The sequence below is a fragment of the Oncorhynchus nerka genome, linkage group LG6 (assembly GCF_034236695.1).
Source record: "Oncorhynchus nerka isolate Pitt River linkage group LG6, Oner_Uvic_2.0, whole genome shotgun sequence".
Lineage (NCBI taxonomy): Eukaryota > Metazoa > Chordata > Actinopteri > Salmoniformes > Salmonidae > Oncorhynchus > Oncorhynchus nerka.
This window is the reverse complement of record NC_088401.1, coordinates 72,943,500-72,960,715: the sequence shown is the minus strand read 5'-3', so window position 1 is coordinate 72,960,715 and position 17,216 is coordinate 72,943,500. Positions and strand designations below refer to the sequence as shown.

At 45.2% G+C, this 17,216-nt stretch overlaps 2 protein-coding genes across 3 annotated transcripts in view; one reads left to right on the top strand and one right to left on the bottom strand.

The window, feature by feature from the left end:
* Window positions 1–17,216, top strand: part of macrod1 (mono-ADP ribosylhydrolase 1) — a 149,209-nt gene that overhangs the window by 32,672 nt on the left and 99,321 nt on the right. The gene's annotated exons all lie outside the window — the stretch shown is intronic.
* LOC115130924 (leucine-rich repeat transmembrane protein FLRT1-like) overlaps window positions 1–17,216 on the bottom strand; it is a 31,780-nt gene that overhangs the window by 14,029 nt on the left and 535 nt on the right. The window lies entirely within an intron of this gene.

The following is a 17,216-nucleotide window of genomic DNA, read 5'->3' as shown; positions in this document are numbered from 1 at the left end:
GTAGTAGCGTGGTGAGGTAGTGTAGCGAGGTAGTGTAGTGAGGTAGTGTGGTGAGGTAATGTGGTGAGGTAGCATGGTGAGGTAATGTGGTGAGGTAGCATGGTGAGGTAGTGTGGTGAGATAATGTGGCGAGGTAGCGTGGTGGTACTGTGGTGAGGTAGCGTGGTGGTACTGTGGTGAGGTAGCGTGGTGGTACTGTGGTGAGGTAGTGTAGCATGGTGAGGTAGTGTAGCATAGTGTAGTGAGGTAGTATAGTGAGGTAGTGTAGCGAGGTAGCATAGTGTAGTGAGGTAGTGTAGCATAGTGTGGTGAGGTAGTGTAGCATGGTGTGGTGAGGTAGTGTAGCGAGGTAGCGTAGCATAGTGTAGTGAGGTAGTGTAGCATGGTGTGGTGAGGTAGTGTAGCGAGGTAGCGTAGCATAGTGTAGTGAGGTAGTGTAGCATGGTGTGGTGAGGTAGCGTAGCATAGTGTAGTGAGGTAGTGTAGCATGGTGTGGCGAGGTAGTGTAGCATAGTGTAGTGAGGTAGTGTAGCATGGTGAGGTAGTGTAGCGAGGTAGCGTAGCGTGGTGAGGTAGTGTAGCGAAGTGTGGTGAGGTAGTGTAGCGAAGTGTGGTGAGGAAGTGTGGTGAGGTAGTGTGGTGTGGTAGTGTAGTGTGCTGAGATAGTATAGCTTAGTGTGCTGAGGTAGTGTAGCTTAGTGTGCTGAGGTAGTGTAGCTTAGTGTGCTGAGGTAGTGTAGCTTAGTGTGCTGAGATAGTATAGCTTAGTGTGCTGAGGTAGTGTAGCTTAGTGTGCTGAGGTAGTGTAGCTTAGTGTGCTGAGATAGTATAGCTTAGTGTGCTGAGGTAGTGTAGCTTAGTGTGCTGAGGTAGTGTAGCTTAGTGTGCTGAGGTAGTGTAGCTTAGTGTGCTGAGGTAGTGTAGCTTAGTGTGCTGAGGTAGTGTAGCGTAGTGTGCTGAGGTAGTGTAGCGTAGTGTGCTGAGGTAGTGTAGCGTAGTGTGCTGAGGTAGTGTAGCGTAGTGTGCTGAGGTAGTGTAGCGTAGTGTGCTGAGGTAGTAATGTCAGTGTAGTGTATTTTGGTGTGGTGGTTGTGTTTCTGTGCTCCTCCCTCCCCATGCTGACACAGCCTATATCCAGCCATGGATAGCTAGTACTGTAGCAGTAGAATATAGACTAGAATGGTTCCTCTGGGTCTCATTGGCTGACAGCTCTATTGTCCTGACCTCTGCTGAATGTCTGTTCTGCAGCACAACACTTAGAACAGCAGTTACACTGTACTACTGGAGATGGACTGGGTCTTTTACAGCATTATGGACTGGGTCTTTTACAGCATTATGGACTGGGTCTTTTACAGTATTATGGACTGGGTCTTACAGCATTATGGACTGGGTCTTACAGCATTATGGACTGGGTCTTTTACAGTATTATGGACTGGGTCTTTTACAGCATTATGGACTGGGTCTTTTACAGCATTATGGACTGGGTCTTTTACAGTATTATGGACTGGGTCTTACAGCATTATGGACTGGGTCTTACAGCATTATGGACTGGGTCTTTTACAGTATTATGGACTGGGTCTTTTACAGCATTATGGACTGGGTCTTTTACAGCATTATGGACTGGGTCTTTTACAGTATTATGGACTGGGTCTTGCAGCATTATGGACTGGGTCTTTTACAGTATTATGGACTGGGTCTTTTACAGCATTATGGACTGGGTCTTTTACAGCATTATGGACTGGGTCTTACAGCATTATGGACTGGGTCTTTTACAGTATTATGGACTGGGTCTTTTACAGTATTATGGACTGGGTCTTTTACAGCATTATGGACTGGGTCTTACAGCATTATGGACTGGGTCTTTTACAGCATTATGGACTGGGTCTTACAGCATTATGGACTGGGTCTTACAGCATTATGGACTGGGTCTTACAGCATTATGGACTGGGTCTTTTACAGCATTATGGACTGGGTCTTTTACAGCATTATGGACTGGGTCTTACAGCATTATGGACTGGGTCTTACAGCATTATGGACTGGGTCTTTCACAGAATTATTGACTGGGTCTTTCACAGAATTATGGACTGGGTCTTTCACAGAATTATGGACTGGGTCTTACAGCATTATGGACTGGGTCTTACAGCATTATGGACTGGGTCTTACAGCATTATGGACTGGGTCTTTCACAGAATTATGGACTGGGTCTTACAGCATTATGGACTGGGTCTTTCACAGAATTATGGACTGGGTCTTACATCATTATGGACTGGGTCTTTTACAGCATTATGGATTGGGTCTTACAGCATTATGGACAGGGTCTTGTTCGGCAGTACCACAGATGGACTGGGTCCTGTACGGCAGTACCATAGATGGACTGGGTCTTGTACGGCAGTACCACAGATGGACTGGGTCTTGTACAGAATTATGTACTGGGTCTTGTACGGCATTACCACAGAAGGACTGGGTCTTGTTCAACAGTACCACAGATGGACTGGGTCTTGTACGGCAGTACCCCAGATGGACTGGGTCTTGAACAGAATTATGTACTGGGTCTTGTTACGGCAGTACCACAGATGGACTGGGTCTTGTGCGGAAGTACCACAGATGGACTGGGTCTTGTGCGGAAGTACCACAGATGGACTGGGTCTTGTGCGGCAGTACCACAGATGGACTGGGTCTTGTGCGGCAGTACCACTGATGGACTGGGTCTTTTGCGGCAGTACCACTGATGGACTGGATCTTGTGCGGCAGTACCACTGATGGACTGGGTCTTTTGCGGCAGTACCACTGATGGACTGGGTCTTGTGCGGCAGTACCACAGATGGACTGGGTCTTGTGCGGCAGTACCACAGATGGACTGGGTCTTGTGCGGCAGTACCACAGATGGACTGGGTCTTGTACAGAATTATGTACTGGGTCTTGTACGGCATTATCACAGATGGACTGGGTCTTGTGCAACAGTACCACAGATGGACTGGGTCTTGTGCGGCAGTACCACAGATTGACTGGGTCTCGTACGGCAGTACCACAGATTGACTGGGTCTCGTACGGCAGTACCACAGATGGACTTGGTCTTGTACGGCATTACCTCAGATGGACTGGCTCTTGTACAGAATTATGTACTGGGTCTTGTACGGCATTACCACAGATGGGCTGGGTCTTGTGCAACAGTACCACAGATGGACTGGGTCTTGTACGGCAGTACCACAGATGGACTGGGTCTTGTACAGAATTATGTACTGGGTCTTGTACGGCAGTAACACAGATGGACTTGGTCTTGTACGGCATTACCTCAGATGGACTGGGTCTTGTACAGAATTATGTACTGGGTCTTGTACGGCATTACCACAGATGGACTGGGTCTTGTGCAACAGTACCACAGATGGACTGGGTCTTGTACAGAATTATGTACTGGGTCTTGTACGGCAGTAACACAGATGGACTGGGTCTTGTACAGAATTATGTACTGGGTCTTGTACGGCAGTAACACAGATGGACTGGGTCTTGTGCGGCAGTACCACAGATGGACTGGGTCTTGTGCAGAATTATGTACTGGGTCTTGTACGGCAGTAACACAGATGGACTGGGTCTTGTACAGAATTATGTACTGGGTCTTGTACGGCAGTAACACAGATGGACTGGGTCTTGTGCGGCAGTACCACTGATGGACTGGGTCTTGTGCGGCAGTACCACAGATGGACTGGGTCTTGTGCGGCAGTACCACAGATGGACTGGGTCTTGTGCGGCAGTACCACAGATGGACTGGGTCTTGTGCGGCAGTACCACAGATGGACTGGGTCTTGTGCGGAAGTACCACAGATGGACTGGGTCTTGTGCGGCAGTACCACAGATGGACTGGGTCTTGTGCGGCAGTACCACTGATGGACTGGGTCTTGTGCGGCAGTACCACAGATGGACTGGGTCTTGTGCGGCAGTACCACAGATGGACTGGGTCTTGTGCGGCAGTACCACAGATTGACTGGGTCTCGTACGGCAGTACCACATATTGACTTGGTCTTGTACGGCATGACCTCAGATGGACTGGGTCTTGTACAGAATTATGTACTGGGTCTTGTACGGCATTACCACAGAAGGACTGGGTCTTGTTCAACAGTACCACAGATGGACTGGGTCTTGTACGGCAGTACCACAGATGGACTGGGTCTTGTACAGAATTATGTACTGGGTCTTGTACAGCAGTAACACAGATGGGGACTGGGTCTTGTACAGCAGTAACACAGATGGACTGGGTGTGTTCTAGTAATCTTTTATGGTCCTCTATATTACCAGAACACTCGCAGCGCAGCAGTATAGGAGATGCATGGTACTCTGGGGTGTGTTCTGGTAATATTTAGCCCCATAAAGAGGTTTCTCCAGAGGACACTTCTATCTACCTACCACCAATGAGGAGAAAAGCATTCTTCATATTTTTGACTAGAGTGCCAATGTGTGCTGTGCAACGAACATTCATTAAAACCTGTGTGTGTGTGTGGAAGAATGCAAATGATGTGCATGTGCTATGGTGAGCACAACATCTAATTGTTTGCCTGTGTTAAAGCATGAGTCTCCACTCGTGTGTGTGTGTGTTAACTGTTTAACCAACAACTCACGTAACCCCCCACTCCCCTCCTATTTCTCATTTACTGAGGGAGAGCTGGAAAGAGGGAGGAAGAGTGGGTGATAGGAGAGAGGGGGAAAGCCGGAGCGAGCGAGGGAGGGAGGGGGAAAGCCGGAGCGAGGGAGGGAGGGGGAAAGCCGGAGCGAGCGAGGGAGGGAGGGAGGGGGAAAGCCGGAGCGAGGGAGGGAGGGAGGGGGAAAGCCGGAGCGAGCGAGGGAGGGAGGAGGGAGGGGGAAAGCCGGAGCGAGCGAGGGAGGGAGGGAGGGAGGGGGAAAGCCGGAGCGAGCGAGGGAGGGAGGGAGGGGGAAAGCCGGAGCGAGCGAGGGAGGGAGGGAGGGAGGGAGGGAGGGGAAAGCCGGAGCGAGCGAGGGAGGGAGGGGGCAGATTTATGAACCCATTGGAATGTAATTTGGAGGCAGAAATTACTGTCAGCCTGAGCAAGGTTTAAACTCACTGAAGCCTGAATCAACATCCACTGACGTGAGTGAGTGAGTACAGGAACGCAGGCATGTTTTATAGTAAATAGAAGTGGTTGGTAAATGTGATGGGGAGTATAATACCACAGAGCATGCTTTGATATGCAGATGGGGAGTATAATACCACAGAGCATGCTTTGATATGCAGATGGGGAGTATAATACCACAGAGCATGGTTTGATATGCAGATGGGGAGTATAATACCACAGAGCATGGTTTGATATGCAGATGGGGAGTATAATACCACAGAGCATGGTTTGATATGCAGATGGGGTGTATAACACCACAGAGCATGGTTTGATATACAGATGGGGAGGATAACACCACAGAGCATGGTTTGATATGCAGATGGGGAGTATAATACCACAGAGCATGGGTTGATATACAGATGGGGAGGATAACACCACAGAGCATGCTTTGATATGCAGATGGGGGGTATAATACCACAGAGCATGGTTTGCTATAGATGGGGAGGATAACACCACAGAGCATGGTTTGATATAGATGGGGAGTATAATACCACAGAGCATGGTTTGATATAGATGGGGAGTATAACACCACAGAGCATGGTTTGATATAGATGGGGAGTATAACACCACAGAGCATGGTTTGATATGCAGATGGAGAGTATAAAACCACAGAGCATGGTTTGATATGCAGATGGGGGGTATAACACCACAGAGCATGGTTTGATATACAGATGGGGAGTATAATACCACAGAGCATGGTTTGATATACAGATGGGGGGTATAACACCACAGAGCATGGTTTGATATACAGATGGGAAATAATACCACAGAGCATGGTTTGATATACAGATGGGGGGTATAACACCACAGAGCATGGTTTGATATACAGATGTGGAGTATAATACCACAGAGCATGGTTTGATATACAGATGGGGAGTATAACACCACAGAGCATGGTTTGATATACAGATGGGGAGTATAATACCACAGAGCATGGTTTGATATACAGATGGGGGTATAATACCACAGAGCATGGTTTGATATACAGATGGGGAGGATAATACCACAGAGCATGGTTTGATATGCTACTATACCACTCCACGTATGAGTGTCACAACTGCACAATATCTGGAGATGTAATACAGAATTCATATTTAAAAGTTCATATTCCTTACTGTGTTTCACTGACTGCTCTGACCTGACTTCATGACATTACACACACTGAGGCCTGACTGACTGCAGAGGCCATGACACCGGCGAGATCAGCCAAGGCTGTCCATCCATACAGAGAGGGAGGGAGGGAGCGAGAGAGAGGGATGAAAAGAGAAAGGGAAGGGGAAAAGCAGGAGAGAGAGAGAATAAGAGGGTGTAAAAGTGAGAGAGAGGGATGTGACTAGCTTTTTAAAACAGTGACACACAGCAGCCATTTTAGTGTGAGAGAGAGAGAGGCTGGGGGAAATACAGGCAGCCTGACAGAGTGATGAGGGAGGGAGCAGGGCTAAACGAGAAAGAGATGGAGGGAGGATAGGAGGAGAGGAGAAGACACCATACTGTATTTTCTTATCACCTTTCCTCCCTCTCTGACCCGCTTTCCCTTTCTCTCACTCACTCACTCACTCACTCACTCACTCACTCACTCACTCACTCACTCACTCACACGCACACCCCTCACACATGAATATACACTCTTAACAGCAGTCCTTTACTCAATGATAATGATCTCACCATAAACCTCTTTTACTCTGTAAAGCAGTTCAGCCCCTGTAAGAAGTAGAGAACCACTTCCCTTCCTGTTCCTCTACTTCTCCATTTATGCCAGCCAGCCATCAGTAAGGAGCTGTACCTTCACTACTCTCCCTCATCCCTGTCTTCCTAGCATCTGTTCTCATCTAGCCATCTCCCTGCCTAGAGATCTCTGTTCTATCACTCATTTGGGTAAACGTCATTCTGCACATAAAAAACAAAAAAAATGTAATTTGTTATATTATTTTAGACTGAACCACTTGGCTATAAATGGACCAGCCCCTCCCTCTCCACTGATGCCATCAGGGCTTTGGGTCATTTAAGTGGTTTTCTGTACTAATGCTGTGTTACTCCCTTCCTCCCTAGACCTCTCCTCTTAAATATGAGAGAGATAGACAGACACAGACACACACACACGCACACACACACACCCACCCACGCGCGCGCACACACACACACACACCCACGCGCACACACACCCACGCGCACACACACACAGAGAGACAGACACGCAGAGACAGACGCACACACAGAGACAGACACGCAGAGACAGACGCACACACAGAGACAGACACGCAGAGACAGACGCACACACAGAGACAGACACACAGAGACAGACACACACACAGAGACAGACACGCAGAGACAGACGCACACACAGAGACAGACACGCAGAGACAGACGCACACACAGAGACAGACACACAGAGACAGACACGCAGAGACAGACACACACACAGAGACAGACACACAGAGACAGACACGCAGAGACAGACACGCACACAGAGACAGACACACAGAGACAGACACGCAGAGACAGACACACACACAGAGACAGACACGCAGAGACAGACACGTAGAGACAGACACACACACAGAGACACAGAGACACACACAGAGAGAGACAGACACACACAGAGACAAACACACAGAGACAGACACACGCACACAGAGCTACACACGCACAGAGAGATACACACGCACACAGAGACACACACACAGAGAGAGACACACACAGAGACAGACACACACAGAGACAGACACACACAGAGACAGACACACACAGAGACAGACACACACAGAGACAGACACACACAGAGACAGACACACACAGAGACAGACACACACAGAGACAGACGCACACGCAGAGAGACAGACGCACACGCAGAGAGACAGACGCACACGCAGAGAGACAGACGCACACGCAGAGAGACAGACGCACACGCAGAGAGACAGACGCACACGCAGAGAGACAGACGCACACGCAGAGAGACAGACGCACACGCAGAGAGACAGACGCACACGCAGAGAGACAGACGCACACGCAGAGAGACAGACGCACACGCAGAGAGACACGCACACGCAGAGACACGCACACGCAGAGAGACACACACAGACACACAGAGACCCACAAGCACAGACACACAGAGACCCACAAGCACAGACACACACCCAAACACACACACACACAGACACAGACACACACACAGAGACACAGAGACACACACACACACACACACACAGAGACACAGAGACACACACACACACACACACACAGAGACACAGACACACACACACACAGAGACACAGACACACACACACAGACACAGAGACACACACACATACAAGAGACACACACACACACATACAAGAGACACACACACACAGACACACGCACACACCCACGCGCACACACACACACCCACGCGCACACACACACACAGAGACAGACACGCAGAGACACACACACACACAGAGACACACACAGAGAGAGATAGACACACACAGAGACAAACACACAGACACACACACAGAGACAGACACACAAACACACAGACGCGCACACACAGAGAGACACACACACAGAGAGACACACACATACACACAGAGACACACACATACACACACAGAGACGCGCACACACAGACACACGCACACAGAGAGATACACACACACAGAGAGATACACACGCACAGAGAGATACACACGCACACAGAGACACACACACAGAGACGCACACACAGAGAGACACGCACATACACGCAGAGAGACACGCACATACACGCAGAGAGACACGCACATACACACAGAGAGACACACACATACACGCAGAGAGACACACACATACACACAGAGACACACCGAGAGAGAAACACAAGCACAGACACACAGAGACACAGACACACACACACACACACATACAAGAGACACACACACACACAGAGACACACACACACACACACACACACACACACACAGACACACACACACACACACAGAGACACACACACACACACACACACACATACATACAAGAGACACACACACACACACACACACATGCATACAAGAGACACACACACACACATACATACATACAAGAGACACACACACACACATACATACATACAAGAGAGACACACACACATACATACATACAAGAGAGACACACACACATACATACATACAAGAGAGACACACACACACATACATACATACAAGAGACACACACACATACAAGAGACACACACACACACACACACACACATACAAGAGACACACACACACACACATACAAGAGACACACAGACACACGCGCACACACAGACACACGCACAGACACACGCGCACACACAGACACACGCGCACACACAGACACACGCGCACACACAGACACACGCACACACAGACGCACACACAGACACACGCGCACACACAGACACACGCACAGACACACGCGCACACACAGACACACGCGCACACACAGACACACGCGCACACACAGACACACGCGCACACACAGACACACACAGACACACAGACGTACACACACACACACACCGAGATACACTCAGAGGGACACACACACATACACACACACAGAGAGACACACAGAGACACACACACACACAACTGATTGACTCAAACGTATTAAGAAGGAAAGAAATTCCACAATTAGCTTTTAACAAGGCACACCTGTTAATTGAAAAGCATTCCAGGTGACTACCTCATATAGCTGGTTGACAGAATGCCAAGTGTGCAAAGCTGTAATCAAGGCAAAGGGTGGCTCCTTTGAATAATCTAAAATATATTTTGATTTCTTTAACACTTTTGTTTACTGCATGATTCCTTATATGTTATTTCATAGTTTTGATGTCTTCACTATTATTCTACAATGTAGAAAATAGTAAAATAAAAGAAAAACCCTTGAATGAGTGTGTCCAAACTTTTGACTTTATATTGAAAGCAGGTGCTTCCACACAGGTGTGGTTCTTTAGTTAATTAAGCAATTAACATCCCATCATGCTTAGGGTCATGTATAAAATGCTGAGCAGGCCATTATTTTGGCTGCCATGGCTATGCCCCCATAGGATAACTATCCCCCATCCACAGGGCACGAGTGGTCACTGAATGGTTTGAAGAGCATGAAAACTATGTAAGCCATATGCCATGACCTTCTCAGTCACCAGATCTCAACCAATATTTTTTTATACTGTATAGATTAGTGGTTCCCAAACTATTTATAGCCGCGTACCCCTTCAAACATTCAACCTCCAGCTGCGTACCCCCTCTAGCAGGGTCAGCGGACTCTCAAATGTAGTTTTTTGCCATCGTTGTAAGCCACACACTATACAATACATATATTAAAAATAAATGAGTGTTAGTTTTTGTCACATCCCGGCTCGTGGGAAGTGACAAAGAGCTCTTATAGGACCAGGGCACAAACAATAATATAATAATGATCAATAAGTTTGCTCTTTATTTAACCATCTTACATAAAAAACCTTATTTGTTAATGAAATGTGAATAACTCACCACAGGTTAATGAGAAGGTTGTGCTTGAAAGGATGCACATAACTCTGCAATGTTGGGTTGTATTGGAGAGTTTGTCTTAAATCATTTTGCACACACAGTCTGTGCCTCTATTTAGTTTTCATGCTAGTGAGGGCCGAGATTCCACTCTCACATAGCTACGTGGTTGCAAAGGGCATCAGTGTCTTAACAGCACGATTTACTAAGGCAGGAAACTCTGAGCGCAGCCCAATCCAGAAATCTGTCAATGGCTTCTGAATAAATTCAATTTTCACAGAACTGCTTGTTGCAAGGGCATGAAAGGGATAACGAATCCAGTTGTTTGTCATCTATTTCAGGAAAGAACCTGCGTAATTGCGCACCCAGCTCACTCAGGTGCTTCGCTACATCACATTTGACATTGTCCGTAAGCTTGAGTTCATTTGCACACAAAAAATCATACAGTGATGGAAAGACCTGTGTGTTGTCCTTGTTAATGCAGACAGAGAAGAGCTCCAACTTCTTAGTCATAGCCTCAATCTTGTCTCGCACATTGAATATAGTTGCAGAGAGTCCCTGTAATCCTAGATTCAGATCATTCAGGCGAGAAAAAACATCACCCAGATAGGCCAGTCGTGTGAGAAACTCGTCATCATGCAAGCGGTCAGACAAGTGACTATTATGGTCAGTAAAGAAAACTTTAAGCTCGTCTCTCAATTCAAAACAATGTGTTTAACCTTTGCCCCTTGATAACCAGTGCACCTCTGTATGTTGTAGAAGTGTTACATGGTCGCTGCCCATATCATTGTGTAGTGCAGCTCTGTATGTTGTAGAAGTGTTACATGGTCGCTGCCCATATCATTGTGTAGTGCAGCTCTGTATGTTGTAGAAGTGTTACATGGTCGCTGCCCATATCATTGTGTAGTGCAGAAAATACATGAGATATGTGACACTTGGCATTCAGGCCAAAGAGTTCAATCTTGGTGTCATCATACCAGAGAGTCTTGTTTCTCCTGGTCTGAGTCCTTTAAGTGTCAAACTCCATTTGGGCTGTCATGTTCCTTTTACTGAGGAGTGGCTTCCGTCTTGCCACTCTACCATAAAAGCCTGATTGGTGGAGTGCTGAATTTGTGAATATACCACAGGTAGACTTCAATCAAGTTGTAGAAACATCTCAAGGATGATCAATGGAAACAGGATGCACCGGAGTTCAATTTCGAGTCTCATTGCAAAGGGTCTGAATACTTACGTATTGTTTTTACAAATATCTGTTTTCGCTTTGTCATTATGTGGTATTGTGTGTAGACTGATGAGGGAACATTTTTATTTAATGAAGTGTAGAAAAAGGCTGTAATTTATCAATGTGGAAAAAGTGAAGGGGTCTGAATACTTTCCGAATGCACTGCATTTCTCAGATATAGGACAGACACTTCAGATGTTTGTATCTGTTGTTCCATGTAGTGAATCTGTTATTCAATGTGTTTGTATGGGCTAATACCAAAAATATTTTTTCATCCAATCAATTGTTTTATATCTTTTTTTGATACTTCAAGGGGTCTTAAAATTATAAATCAAATGACAAAATGATCCTTGGTATGACCTTCTTAAAACAATTCCATATAGCTTAGTAGAATCGCCTCCCCGGGGTTAGACAGGGCTTAGATTCTTAAGGGCCTTAATGTGTACCTTCTTATTCTATTATGTGAGCTAAACATGTAAAAAAATATATCAAAACATTTTATTTAAAGTAATATTTTTCAAAAGTATTAATGTTACTGTCTCCACTACAACAACAAAATACTTAAATACATGTATTTTGTCCATTTAAATTAAACACTGTAGAATTCCATTCGTTCCAATGGTGGACTGCTTTTCTGAGGAGTGCCAATATGCCGAACGGTGGCTTCAAAGTCTCTCGTTGGCCAGTACATAGCATCAGCAACCCAGAGTTTATATACATCATTTATAGAAACCCAATTGAACACTTATGGGAGATTCTGGGGCAGCGCCTGAGACAGCATTTTCCACTATCTTCAACAACACCAAATGATGGAATTTGTTGTGGAAGAATGGTGTCGCATCCCAGACACGTAGAATCTGTGCCACGGTGCATTGAAGCTGTTCTGGCTCGTGGTGTCCAACAACCTATTAAGACACTTTATGTTGGTGTTTCTTTTATTTGGGCAGTTACCTGTACAGTTTGGTTTATTTGTGATTCCTTACAACAAGCACCATTGTGTATTATTTTGGTACCTGGTACTAATGGAATTGTTAGGAGTGTTGAATTATTTTGAAGGAAGTACCGTTGTTGCATCAATGAAATATCAGGTAAACGAACACTAACTACACTGTTTGTTAACTTAAGCTCTCATAGAGTTTTGTTCACACGCAATGGCAACACAGCACACACACAAAAAATGTGCACATTACAGTACACGCGCTAGAGATGTAACAAATGGATCATTTTGCTTAACGTTTAAACAACGATAAAAAAATACAAAAAGTTTTTCCGTTAAAATGATAACAAAAAATAATAATACAATTCCACTCAATTCACAATGTAGAATAATGGTCCTATGAAGTTCTGTCTAGCGCCACCCTTTACAGACAGAACGCAGCTACAGTCACATTTCAATAGTACAGAAGTCCAGAGAGGACATATGAATAAAACAATTATTCCCTTATGTCCAGATCACAAATGATTTATCTCATGATCACTACATAACAAGAGTTGTTTTGTCCAGATCACAAGATAATCAAAAGTACCAGATATTATCCATTCATTTGTACAGATGCGCGGTAACAACCTCATCAATGAGCCCTGTGGCTGCGTTGATCAAAATGCTCTCGTGGGGCATTTAAGCCTTGAACAATGCCTGACAGGCAGCACTGTCTCCCAGGCTGAATGCCGCCCCCAAGTCCACAGCCAATGGCATGCAAGGAACAAGGAACTTTTAGCTTTCTAACCTAAAAACTGATAAAGAGCTCCAAAACATGAAATGTTAGCAGGACATGTACCATCCCTTAGTGTAGCAATGAATAAAAACATATGCTCTGATCCACCGTGGGCTCTGCTGCCTCAGCCATACTGTCAATTTGTCATCAATACGTCCACACTCCTACAAAACAACACTCGACAACGACACTTATCTTGATAAATAAGTTGTGATCTCGACATAATGAAGGATTTATTTTGTTAATATGTCCTTTCTGGACTTCTGAACAATAGCAACAATTGATAACTTTTCAGACAATTAAAAGAGTGCCGCATCAAGAGTCTGTGGGTGTGTTTGTAAATTCAATCTGTAGTGCCAGAGTGCGCTCAGAGTGCGCTCTGGGCGTTCGTAAATTCATAGCATTGTCAGATTGTCCATTTGTAAATTCAGAGCGTTTCGCTCTCGGAGAGTTCAGAACCACACTGGATGCTCTGGTCGAGAAGTAGGGTTGATCTGAACGTTCTGTCCTCACAATGGCAGTCAAGCACTCAAGCTAACTGGCTAACGTTGGCTAGCTTGTTAGCTACTTCCAGACAAATGAGAGAACACCTCACTCTGACCATTTTACTCTCCCTAGCAGAGCTGGTTAGGCTGTTTACATGTTATCCAGAGCGTTGTTGACTGTAAATGTGCTGCTGGCAACAATTTAATGATGCTTTTTTGCCGACGTTTACTGACACCGGCCATATTCAACGGGTGTTGAGCGTTCGTAAATTCATCAGTTATTCTGCACTCTGGCACACTCAGACAAGAGTGCTCTGAAATTCAATAACCAGAGCGAATTTACGAATGCACCTTGTATCTTTCCAGACAGTAGAATTCTGCTCCGACTTATAATGTTCTATTGTTTCCCTGACAACAATAAAGGTCGCTGATTGATGTGCTGCTGTGTTGTTAATGCTGTTTTTTATGGTAGGATAGCTAGATGTACTTTATTTCTACTAAATGTCTTGCTAAATCACAGTATTTAAAGAACTTTAAAGTACCTTTTTAGGAGAGAGTGGTCTGCGTGCAGCCAGCAGGCTGAGTGGAGCGGAGCAGCTCAAGATGATTTGATTGACAGTTTTGGTCGCACAGTGATGGAAATTAGTCCTGCTTCAGAAGCAGCATTACTTTAGACATGTAAACGGCCGTAGTGTAGCCTACCCTAACCGACGAGGTGACACATTATTATATCTGAAAAGGGTCATTGATACAGGCTACCGGTAGCCTACTGTAATTTCAGAATAAGAGACAAAACACGCCTACCCACTCAGCAACGAAGAGCACCCCGGTCTCAAGACTGGCCCAAAGATACACGACATCAGTCCCATGAATAAACTAGGATATTCTACAGGCAACAGACCGAAGACTGAACACACACTGGCATCATTAGCGAGGGAGAGTGAGGGGCAGCCAGAACCGTGCTCATATGTCTTGCTAATCTGCATCTTACCATCTCTTGTCTTGCATGCCTCACAAATTCACCCAAGTAGCCTAAGGTTTGCATCTTCCTCTCTGGTTTGATTTAAAATACACAACTTTCCCCAGGCTGTTATAGCCTATCGTCTAGTTAGGCTAGGACACGGATAACTGTTTTGTGGCAACTGCACAGTGATTTTAATTATGTGGGGATAACATTGTTAGGGAATTTTCCTAACGTTAAGAATTCCAACTTAGTTTTAACATTTAAACGTTCACACCCCTAATACTCGCACACAGTCACACAGACCGACACACACTCACACAGACCGACACAAAGACAGTGAATATGTTTTGCATAAATCGGTTGCGTATTCCAAGCTGAAGGCTCCTTTTAAACTGAGTAGGGAATAATTATCCCAGTCAGATTCTCATCCCCATACTGTATGCGCACACAAAGTACTCATTGTATACACACACACTGTATACACACACACTGTATACACACACACTGTATACAAACACACTGTATACACACACACTGTATACACACACACTGTATACACACACACTGTATACACACACACTGTATACACACACACTGTATACAAACACACTGTATACACACACACTGTATACACACACAGCTTCATCTCCCTGTCAAACACGTAGCAAGCATGATCACAGTCTACTGTATAAATGCAACCTATTTGATGCAGCTCCAATAATTTCTCTCTTCATGTCTTTCTCTCACTCTCTCTCTTTCCTCGCTATCTCTGAATGATGCAGACCCTGAGAATAAACAGGCAATTTAAGTGCTGGACACCACTGCTCATACACACACGCCACCACACACACACGACTCACTCCAGAGGCCCAAATATTTAACAATACACACACCTCACACACCCCTCCCAAGGCCCACACACACACACACACACACACCTCACACACCCCTCCCAAGGCCCACACACATACACACCTCATCAGAGAGACACACATAAACATTCAGAGTGGATATAGTGAGGGAGTAAAGGTTACAGTCTATATTCTGTTGAAATAAATTCAGTCCCTGAACTTCACTCTGTGACTCCTACTGCAGCAGTTTGGGTCTGGTGTATTGTGATATTGTACTCCTGCGCCAATAACTAGGGCTGCAAAACACTGCTCTTTAATGCCATAATCCACTATTATGTAATGTGTGTGTGTGTGTGTGTACTCAGATGGACCATGAATTTCCCCTCACTGTAATGCATCCCTCTAATATCTTAATTTAGAATGTAATCTATGCCATCTCCAGAATGTCTCCTAGAGGTTGGGGCCTTGGTTTTAAATAGACCCCTACACAAAGGTTTCGTATTAACGATGTATAAAAACAAAAGCAACATCAGCCAATATTGTGTAAAATGATACCAGACCAGTTAGGTAAAATAATATTGCATGGTCTAACCATGACGATGTTGTGTATTTTGAATTGTTTGATTTTGACTGAATTCTGTAACTGAATTGAAGTTGAAATCACAGTTCTCTGAAATGATTGGACTAGTAGAGCCTAAATTACTCAAGTGCTGGGACTGGAACTTGGTTTTACAATTGTCTTTGTTGTATTTTCTGGGCATTCTCTCCTCATCATGTTGCCAATGTGCAGTGTTTCTCTCTCCATCTCTCTCCCTGTCTTTAATCTGATGTTCTGTAACATTTCGGCACTGAGAATTTCCTTCTAATCTCAATATGGCCTTGTTTGCTCTGTAATAATCCTGTGTGTGTGTGTGTGTGTGTGTGTGTGCATGACTAACGCATATTGTTGTTTTTAATTCATGCCCAGTGAAACTGTAAGACAACTGATCTCTATGCACTCTAAACCCTGTTGTGTTTGTATGCTTAAATGACTTCTGATTGTCATATTTTCCTGGTTATTGTGCTTGAGATGCTGTGCTGCACAATATGTTGCGTTTGTGTAAACAACTAAGTGTGTGTGTGTGCGTGTGTGTGTGAAAACACACACAAAAAAACTTTAAATCCTATGCTGACCTGTAGTCCTTTGTGCTTGGCCTGAGTAGTATATACACACACACATCCAGAGTGACACACACACACACAGGATTAATTGTTTATCCAAACAATACGAAACAATATGCACCACACAAATACTAAGCGTGTAAGAGTGCCCTTTCTGTCCTATTCCCCCTCTTATAAACCTGTTGTATTCAGATATAATTTAT